General features: G+C 47.6%; 1 pseudogene; it reads left to right on the top strand.

Annotated features, from left to right (window-relative positions):
- Positions 1-4,037, top strand: LOC123164814 (putative receptor-like protein kinase At3g47110; annotated as a pseudogene).
- The last annotated feature ends 7,366 nt before the right edge of the window (positions 4,038-11,403 follow it).

Raw genomic sequence — 11,403 nt, 5'->3', positions numbered from 1 at the left:
GCTCTATGCAACTTGCCTCGAATCACTATCTAAATTCCCCGCAAAGAGAAAGAATCACTATATAAGCACACCGAGCTTCTAGTCTGCACACCAAGCTTTTATTTGCGTCGCCTAAACATGTCGATCATGATAGTCATGCAGCTTTTGATGTTTGCTTCCCTTTGTCTCCCGTGTTCAGCCAATGCCGTGCATGCAGCCACTGCTGAAACTGCCACAACAAGCGCCACTGACCACCAAGCGCTCATGTCATTGAGGTCTCTGATTAAAGGAGATCCATTCCAAGCACTGGATTCATGGGGAACCAATCGATCCCTATGTGCCAATGGCGCGGAGTGGCCTGCGGCACGCGTGGCCGCCGTCGCGGCCGTGTCGTAGCACTGGAGCTTGGTGGGCTCAACCTTCTTGGCACCATTGCCTCTTCCATAGGTAATCTAACTAACCTCAGGCATTTTGGCCTCCAACAGAATCGCTTTTATGGTATCATACCATCAGAGGTTGGACATCTCGTACAACTCGAGTATCTGAATCTCAGCAGGAACTCCATCGGGGGGGGGGGGGGGGGGGGGGGGGGGGGAGGATCCCGCCGACGCTGGCCACTTGTGTTGAGCTTCGAGTTATTGATCTCAAGCACAACATGCATAAAGGCTCGGTGCCCCGGGAGTTGGCATCCCTGCATAATCTTGAGGTACTGGGTCTTGGGTACAACAACCTTACAGGAAGTATCCCTGTGGAGATTGGAAACCTGAAAGCTCTGATCCGTCTTGATTTGTCATCAAACATGCTAGTAGGAGAAATCCCAACCCAAATTGGAAATCTTAGAAACTTGACCAAGTTACATCTTAGCTTCAATCGTCTGTCAGGTTCCGTCCATGTGGAGATTGGAAACCTGAAAGGCCTGATCCATCTTGTTCTTCACTCAAACATGCTAGTAGGAGAAATCCCAACGCAAATTGGAAATCTTAGAAACTTGACCGTCTTAGATCTTCCTATCAATGGTCTGACAGGTTTTATTCCTGTCTCTCTTGGAGGCCTCCAGAAATTACAGTTTCTGTATCTAGGGCTGAACCGACTCTCAGGGCCGATTCCACCTTCCCTAGGAAACCTCTCATCTCTACTAGTTCTAGCTGTCCAGTGGCCTAACTGGTAGCATCCCTGAATCGTTAGGAGATCTGAATCTGCTCAACGTCCTTTCTCTCACATCTAATAGTCTTACAGGCTCAATCCCTCACACTCTTGGAAAACTCAGTTCTCTCGTTGAGTTTTATCTCAACGGGAATCAACTCGAGGGTTCTATACCACCTTTTGTCTATAATCTCTCATCCCTCCAAATTTTTAGTGTGCAATACAACAACCTCAGTGGACCCATTTCAGATCAGTTGGGTAATAAGTTTCAACAACTCCAGAACCTTACCATAGACAATAATAGGTTTCATGGGTCCATCCCAGAGTCTTTGTGCAATGCTTCAATGCTTGAAATGGTACAACTGAGCAAGAACTTCTTTTCCGGAGTAATACCAAAATGCCTTGGAGCTACCATGAAGAGCTTATCGGCACTGCTTCTCTCACATAACCAGCTAGAGGCAAGGAATGATGCCGATTGGGATTTCATTTCTAGCTTGACAAACTGTAGTATGCTACAGTACCTATCTCTTGGCCATAACAAACTACAAGGGGTGATACCAAATTCAATGGCAAACCTTTCCACAAACTTGAGATATTTCAGCGTGTCAGGCAACATGCTACGGGGAAGTATACCTGAAGGAATTGGAAACCTTGTCAACTTGCAACACTTGCAGGTGGATGGTAATTTCCTAGATGGAAAAATTCCTGAATCGATTGGCAATCTTAGGATCCTGGCTGAATTATACTTGTCAAACAATGGTTTATCTGGACCAATTCCACCAATGCTTGGAAATCTCACAGCATTAATTACACTCGACCTCAGCCAAAATGTGCTTGCCTGTCCCATACCATCCAGCCTTGGAAGCTGCCCTGTGGACACATTGAGCCTAGCATTCAATCAGCTTGTTGGTTCAATACCAAAAGAGATTTTCCTCATATCGACACTATCTGATTCCATGCAGCTCCAAGGCAATAAGTTAACTGGGACAATTCCTCCAGAAGTTAGTAATCTAGTGAATCTCGGATATCTGGATGTGTCTGACAACATGATAACTGGCTCAGTTCCTGCCTCTCTAGCTCAGTGTGGAAGTTTGCAGTATCTCATTATGGAAGGAAACCTACTTCAGGGCACAATTCCAGAATCAATGTCACAGATGAAAGGGCTTCTAGTTCTTGATGTTTCAAGAAACAACTTGTCTGGGGACATCCCAGTCTTCCTTGGGGACATGCGGGGGCTCGCTACCCTGAACATATCATTCAACAATTTTGAGGGTGAAGTTCCAAAACATGGATTATTTCTGAATGCAAGTGCAACTCTTATTGAAGGGAACTATGGCTTATGTGGAGGTATCCCCCAATTTAACTTGCATCCCTGCTCAAATCATACATCCAAGAAGTGGTCTCACAAGCTTGTCGTGTTGATCCCAGTAGGCAGTGCACTTCTTTGCATTATCTTAGTACTAATTGTACTATTTGCACAACAGAAATTGAGAAACAAGTTTACAAAGATTAGAAGGGTTCCATCGCTCCATAGTGGACAACATCTGAGGGTTACCTATGCTGAATTAGTGAGAGCAACAAGTGGTTTTGCTTCTGAGAACCTCTTAGGCACAGGAAGCTTCGGCTCCGTGTACAAAGGAACAACGATGAATGGAGATCAGGAAGTGATTGTCGCTATCAAGGTGCTCAACCTCCAGCAGCGAGGGGCATCTCAAAGCTTTGTTGCAGAATGTGAGACTTTAAGATGCATCAGACATCGAAACCTTGTGAAGATATTGACCGTCTGCTCAAGTATTGATTTCAGGGGTCTAGACTTCAAAGCTCTCGTATTTGAGTTCATGCCGAATGGAGATCTTGATCAATGGCTACACAGCCATCTCCTGGAAGATGGGAGCCATGGCGTGCTCAATCTTACCCAAAGGATAGACATTGCCATTGATGTAGGTTCAGCGCTCGAATACCTTCACCACAATAAGCCAGTGCCAATAGTTCATTGTGATCTTAAGCCAAGCAATATTCTCCTCGATAATGACATGGTTGCCCATGTGGGTGACTTTGGACTCGCAAGGTTCTTGCAGCAGGATGATACTAGCCTCCCAGAAATATCAAGTGGTTGGGCTACAAGAAGGGGAACAATTGGATATGCTGCCCCAGGTTTGCCATTAATCACCGATGTTCATCTTTGATGTACCAATTTCTCATTCGAAACTGATTCACTTACATTTCTTTTCCAGAGTACGGTCAAGCAAATGAAGTCTCGGTCTATGGCGATACATATAGCTATGGAATACTGTTGTTAGAGTTGTTCACTGGCAAAAGGCCAACTGATGGTGAGTTTCTGCAAGATCTAAACCTACATAGTTACGCCGAGGTAGCACTGAGAGACCAAGCCGCCAACCTGGTCGATCTGTGCTTATTATCTTCACTGGAGGAAGGGACAACCATGAGAGCCGCATGCATCACTTCAGTTCTGCAAATTGGGATATTATGTTCAAAGGAACTGCCAACTGATCGTATGCAGATTGGGGATGCTACGAGAGAGCTACTGGCGATCAGAGACAAGTATCGCACACACCTATTGAGTGAAGGTGGGTCCATCTAAATGCTTGATGGCCCTCGCTTCATTGTGATTAGTATTCATCATAGTACAGAAAAAACAGAAGGTGGTGCAAGCTTTGTTGCTGCAATTCACAAGCCAACTAATATGCCTGTCTTTTGAATGGAATTTCTACATGATATGGTAATGGTTTGTGAACAATGGGAGCCGCACAATGCAATGTATCTTAGCCATAGGGTCACCAAAATTCTAGTTAGAACTTATAGTGTAAGTGGGATCTTCTTGAGGCAAATGTGTTGTAGTTACTGGAGAAGTAAGAATATTGTCTTATTATTAGAAAAAGAGTTGAAATTTGTTGTGAAAATTTGAAACTGTACATGGATTTAACCGAAAAAGGCTTCCGCCCCGCTTTATATATAAAGCAACGATCATCCACAACCCGGTACAAACACACGCCACCACAACACACGCACACACCTAAGGCAGGATACATAGGCACTGCAACAACACCACCCGTAGCACTACAAGAGCCACCGGGGTCCTCAACCGTGAACACGCCACCGCGAAGAGATGAAGCCGCATACGATGAACCGTGGGCTCCAAGGCGGCGCCTTCAGGAAGGTTACGACACCAGAGCGCTGCCACCGCCCGACCCGAGGATCAGAGTTTCCCCGGGAGCAACACGACAGGCAATGAGAGCCGCGACGACACCTTCAAGAAGGGAACGAGCTTTGCCGCTGCTGGCCCGTCCGAAGATAGATCAGGTTTTCACCCCGGCCAACACTCACCGCCTCCGAACACCATACCCTGGCGACCACGCCACCCACATGGCCATGGCCACCGGGCAGCACTGCGCCACGGACTCTGCCCATGAGCACCGCGGCACCACCATCCGAGCCGCCGCCCCGGCATCCAAGACCTTGGCACCACCATCCGGGGCGCCGCCCCGGCATCCAAGACCTTGGCACCACCTCACCGAGACCCGCCGCTACCCCAATCAAAGATACAAGCAGAAAGGATCCGTCTTTCGCACCCCTGGGCAGCCCCCAGCGCCGAGACCCAATAGGCCGGCCAAAATCGGCCTCCATCGACCCGTCCTGCTGCCGAGCGCGAGACGAGCTCGGTCCTGCCGCCAGGCGCGAGACGAGCGATGGACCGCAGCTAGGGGAGGGCCAACCCTTCGACGGAGGTAGCGGCCAGACGACGAGGAGAGGTATCGAAGGTCGAAACGGGCCACCTACAAACGAGCCAACGCCGGAAAGCCAGCCGCCGCCGCAGCCGACCCGCCAAGATGCGGGCACAGCGAATGGAAGCCTCCCCTCCCAGAAGGCTGAGCCATCTCGCCGCCGCCGCCCACAGCCGGAGCAGCAGCGACGCCGGGCCGATGCCCCAACCCGCGCCGCCCGCCAGAAAGCAGAGTCAGATCAGACCGGCACGCTCCGCCACCATGCCGCCGCTGCCCCTGCCCAGCAGCACACCACCGTCGGACGCCACTGCCGCCCATGGAGCAGCAGCCACCACCAGCCCACGCCGCCCACAGCCAGCGCCGCCAACCATAGCGGGCCGCCGGATTTGAGCTGAGCTTAGGTCGCCGCCATGACTGCTGCCGGCACACCCCACCACCAAACAGCCCGCCGCACCACAGAGACCACCAGACGCCGCCGCCTGGAGGAGCTCCGCCGCCTTCACGACCCACCAGAACGCGGCGCCCAGGCCCGTCGAAGCTGGCCCACACCAGCCCCCACACGCGAGGAGGCGAGAGGTCCTGCCGCAGGAGTGCCGGCCGAGCTTCGCCCGGAGCGCCCTGTGGCGGCGGCGGGGGAGGGGAGGGGGAGTTGCCCGGCGGCGGCTAGGGTTCCCTCCCCGTCACCAGCGGGGGCGACGCGGGAGGGCTCGGGGGGATTTCCGGGCATGCATCACTGTAGATGAATTTTAAGTATCAGATTATTTTTCCTTTTCAGAACGTCCAATGTGTTGTATCACTACGCAGACGCTCCGACCTCGCCAGATCACACACTTCAATTATATATCAAAATAAATAATAATACCGACAACACTTGTAATGATCCTCAGCTTGGAGATTATACCTTAAAAAAAGCTTGGAGATTTGTACCTTAAAAAAGGCTTGGAGATTTGCACCTTAGAAAAAAGAGCTTGGAGATTTGTACATGAGTTTACAAGGCATAGTATATGAGTGATGTATTCTGCAATTTGGTTGACTCTTGATTAATGATTTTTTTCCTGTTCTCGAAAATGGTTGTAGGGCGAACTAAGCATCGCTTAGGTGATCAGGTTCCTTGTGGTGGAACCACCATGCCCTGGTTCAAGTCCTAGACTTAGACACGGCTGCTCGCATATTTTCCTAGATTTATGTGAGCTTTTTCGACATGGTATGACGTGCTCATCAACTACGAGGTGCATGTTCCAAGAGGTAAGGTGTGTGTTGCACCGTATTTCTGAGAAACAAATATAGTTGTAGGCCCCTTACGAAAGACCTATGTGTGATCTTTTTGTGGTCAGATCTGCATGACCATGGTTCTGTTCACCAAACTATTTTGGCATTTTAAAATTAAGATGAAACATTTTTTTACAAATCATATATGGCTCCTAGTCATCATAAAAACTCATATTATATTATTAAAACAAAAGACAAACGAGCCACCATGCTTCTTCCACAAAGTCATCATAATATCTAATCCATTGATTATAAATTTTAACGGTCTAGATTTATAAGTTGGTGTGGTACACAGGGACGTAGCCAGGAATTTTACACAAGGGGGGCCAAATGGAAGAGTTAAAATCTTGGAGGGGGCCAAACACAAGAATTGGGAGTATTTTCAGCTAATAAACAGGGGGTTGTTTGGAAAAAAATCGCATGGGGGCGGGGGTACTAAATGCATGCATGCAAGTAAAGACAAAAATAATGATGTCACCAAGATTCTTCCTATTTTGAGAATGCAAAATGATTGTATTTCAAACAATATGTTTGATTCGCAATCTGTTTTCACCATTAAATTTGCTACGAGGAGATTCAAAACTAGATCCTTATTGATATGTTCCAAATACTTTTTTTATTATAAGTTACCAAGATGCAGTACATAAGATATCAAGTTGTTCATAAAATAGTTATCCGACAGGAAAACTAGAAAAAAATTGCAACGTTGAAAAACTTCTCTAGCATAAAAGTTGTCATCCGGTACTATAAGAGACAACATTGTATCTCAAACAGTATGTCCGACTCGCAATCCGTTTTAACCATTAAATTTGCTATGTATATTCCAAAGACTTTTTTTATTAGAAGTACAACGTTGAAAGATTTTTCTAGCATAAAATTTGTCGTCCGGTACTGTAAGAGTTACCGTACTGCTCGCACGTTGTTATGAGCATCAAACTTATATCAGTAGGGTGGTTTCGACATCTTTTTTTAGCTTGGAAGCTACAAAACCATTGATGTGTGAGTTATCGAACAGTTCGACAATAGTTATCAGCGTCAAAAATAAGATTTCACTAGGATGTTTTTGTCTCGACAAAAGGTTATCGTATTCCAAAAAATTATCTTACCCAACCAACCATGTTACTAGGTAATTACATAGTTGTCATGTTGATAACTGTAGCATATGCGGCTAGGTAACTACATAATTCAATGTTATGTTAGTAATTGTTGCACAAACAGATGGGTAACTACAAAATTGTCAGGTTGATAACTCTGGCATATGCAGTTGGGTAACTACATAATTTCCCATGTTGATAATTGTAGCATATGCAGTTGGGTAACTACATAACTACCATGCTGCTAACCGTAGCATATGCAGCTGGGTAACTACATTGTTGCCATATTGGTAACTGTAGCATATGCAGCTGGTAACTACATAATTGTCATGTCGGTGACTATAGCATATGCAGCTGGTAATTGCATGATTGCCATTGGCAACTATAACTTGGATGGTAGATAATTCTACTAGTGCTATGATGGTAACTGTGACCTGAACCCTGATCTAGCTAGGGTTGCAGTAGGAGGAGTAGAGCACAAGCGGTGGCGGGACCTTGGTTGAAGAGAGCTAGGTGAGCTCATGCCCGGGTGATGGTGACGCGAGATACCCGTAACTATAACGTGGGCATCATGTAACTACATAAATTGCCATGTTCATAAGTCACTTTGATGGCAGGTAACTGTACTGGTTCTATAATGGTAACTGTACTGGTTCTATAATGGTAACTGTAGTATGGACAACTGGGTACTATAGCGATCCATGGTGGCAATTGTAACTTCAATTGCTGGGTATCTACACGTTTCCTTGATGGTAGCTATTGGGAAAACTTGATAACTACAAAACTACTATGGTGGTGACTGTACCAGGGTAGACGAGTAACTATATCAATACCATGGTGATAACCACCGCGACCATGAAGAACGGAAGGGCTACTCCATCTGGACTGCCATGGATGGGGATGGCGGCACCAGTCTCCGCCGCACGTGCCCCTCTTGCACCGGAGTACTACGTCGATGTGGTCAGGTTCTACCTCAAGGCGGCCTATCGCCTCCCCATCACCGACATCCCCTATCTCGCCGATTGCATCTCTTATTTAAGCTTCGCCGATCCCATCACCAACATCTTCATCGCCACCATAGGAGCGTTCACGGGGACAACAACCGCGTGTAGTGCAATGCCAATGATGCACTAGAGAAGACCAGGAAGAAAACAAGAAAATAGCTTTTCTATACAAATATAGCAGTAAAAGAGGGTCAAACTGATTAGTTATTCTCGGGGGTGCGATAAGAAGCTAATGGTTTTCTTGGCTCGTGCGATTTTGATCGAGCAATGGCCATTGGACGGATTGCGAAGCATTCAGTCGGAACCCAAAAAACAAACTTGTAAGTTAGTTTTTCCAAACTACATAATCTAAACAATCAGATAACTACATCAAAGCCATGATGATGATTGTAACATAGACAAATGTTTAACTATATTGATGTTATGGTCATAATGGTAAATAAGATGATAGGTAACTACGTCGATGCCATGATGGCATCTGTAACTTGGACAACTTGGTAACTGATTCCATGTCATGATGATAGTTTAATCTAGACAACTTGGTAACTATATTGATACAATGGTGGTAAATGTGACTCTAAGCTGGACTGTTAACATGACAGTCTTGTACCGTTGTAACTCTTGTGCCTGATCCCTACTATCTAGGATCTCAACCTCCACTCCTAGCTCATGGCCTGCGTGCCTGATATTGTGGGAGACCAGCTATATGTAATTGTATCCTGTGAGTAATACAAGTGCGTTGTGCATATTCATCCTTTATCTTGGTATCCGTCGCCATGGCCTCCGAGGACATCTTCGGCGAGCTCCTTGCAATTCCGGCCGCTCGCTCCTCCTCTCAGTCCTCCCCTCCCGGGACCTCCCCCCCCCCCCCCCCCAATCATATTAAGTTCAAGCTCGATCCTACTAAGAATAACTACATCAAGTGGCGCACCTTTTTTACCTGTGTTCTTATGCAGCATCGTGTCCAGGATCACATTGAGCGCCGCCCTCCTCCTAACCCCGACCCCGCCTGGCTTGCCGTGGACCAGCGGCTGGTCCTCTGATCCTCTTGACCCTCGCGGACTCCATCCTCGAGCTGATCACAAGTTAAGTACAAGAGTACCATGGTGATAACTAATTCCTAAACGTTGTTGGTTAAGTACATCAATGTCATGGCGATAACTAATCCTTACTTCGTTTTGGTTGCTTGATTAAACGCTGTCGTGCCTAACTTGATGCATCATGCAAGCATGCCATTTTAACAAACACCTTACGCGCAACAGGCAACTAGGAGAGTGAGATGCGAACAAAATGAAGATTAGTGCCTCAAAATCTCCATGGCCAGAGATAAACGCAAGCAGCACCAGAATCTGCCTGAATTCCCACCAAAATGACAACGAAGAGGAACTTCACACAAAATTAAATGGCACCTACCTGCCGGTTGTCCTTCTAGTAGCGGTCCTTGGCTGCGCTGGGAATCCTCCAGGAGCTCCTACACGACACTTTCGGCTTCTAGAACGGCGAGGCGGCAGGCCATGACAAAGGACGATGCATCGCTGCCGGCTGCCACTCCTGCCCACCAGGCCACCCTCCCTCGGCTCCAATCGCTGCTTCTAATGCCGTCCGCCATGGCCGGATATGGAGACACCACGGTCGCCGCGCCATGGACCAGCTCCGCCTCCATCCCCTCCTTTTCCCTCCCCCGTGTGGGACCTTGGCGCAAGAGACTCTGGATGGAGTAACGCCGGCCGGATACCAGTCCCAGGGCCATGTGGTGCTGCTAGCAGAATCGCGACGAGGGGAGGCGCAGAAAGAGGCGCGGCTACGGATCCCTCGCGCGGGGGAGAGAGCGAGCGAGACATGGAGGAGGAAATTACAAAAAAAAAACCGTATCTGTGGACCTTAGAAAAAAAACATGTCATTACTTTTTGCAAAAACCATATGCGCTTCGTTTGGATGTTTGTATTCGGAGCCTTGGCATTGCATTGGGTTGAATACCAATATCACAAGATATTGGCATTTAGATTGAATGCCAATATTTTTGTTTGGATGTTTAGGTATTCAGAACACAAATCTGATATTGAGGTTGAATGCTAGATGATGTTTGGATGGTCAAATAGTATATCAGGGTGGAGGTCGCTGAATAGAGAGATGAGATGGACTGCTATCTCCTTCATGAGCGCCCCCTAGGGGCGAATGTTGACCTCCAGCAAGCCCCGGAAGGACCGGTCCAGGAAGAGGACTTTGAGTGAGGTGTCGTCCTTGCAGTACCGGAAAAGCGGCAGCGCGGCGAAGGTGTCTGGGTAGTCGGCAGTTGTGGTCTGGGATAAGGCCCGGGTAGCCGGCGGTCGAGGTCCGGGACATGGCCCGGGTAGCCGGCGAGCAGCTGCGGGATCTCCCATTTTGTGAACAGGATCCCCAACCCAGATGCACAGAAGAGAGAGATGAGATGGGACTGCTCTACCAGGAGGGAGAAAAGAAAAAGGGAGCGCAGCGGGGCAGGAGGTGGCGCCGGTCGCCGGAGAAGAGGAGGATGGGATGGGCTACCCGCGCCGCTGCCGCCGTTCCTTAGGGCACGCGCGGGCGGAGACCTCCTGTCTCGAGCTCGTTTCGGTCGCGAACAGGTACGCTATCCCAAATACTCAGCGATGTCGAACGCGGACCCTCCGAATTGGACCGCTAGCTTTTTGCCCTTCGGCGGGTCGCTTGAGACTAGCCACAATGCGTAGTAACATGCCTATGTTACTAGTCTATGTTACTACCTCTATAGTGGAAGTAACATATGTGTGGTAATATGCAATAGTTCATTTATTAGGCTATAGACTCATCTTGCCTTAATATGTGTGATGTTACTCATACTACTAGTAACTAGCTATGTTATCACATACCTCTCTTTCTTCATTTATTGCTTGTCACATCATCTATTTTATCTAGATATGTGTGATGTTACTACCTATGTTACTCCCATTGTGGGTAGTCTGATATCGAGCCCGAATGCGAGAGCTGAATGCCAAGATCAACCAGACGGTGGTATTCGGAATATTCAGCCCAAACGAATCCAATACCCAATACTAGGCGTTCAGTCATCTTTAAAAGAAAACACTGATTGCTCAACTAATCTTTATTTCTTAAAAAAAACACTGACTGCTCAACTATCATCTCCTTTGCCTTCCTTTATCTTGTGCGTTATTT

Source organism: Triticum aestivum, chromosome 7D, assembly GCF_018294505.1.
Source record: "Triticum aestivum cultivar Chinese Spring chromosome 7D, IWGSC CS RefSeq v2.1, whole genome shotgun sequence".
NCBI classification, from domain to species: domain Eukaryota; kingdom Viridiplantae; phylum Streptophyta; class Magnoliopsida; order Poales; family Poaceae; genus Triticum; species Triticum aestivum.
This window is presented reverse-complemented; position numbering and strand designations above follow the sequence as displayed.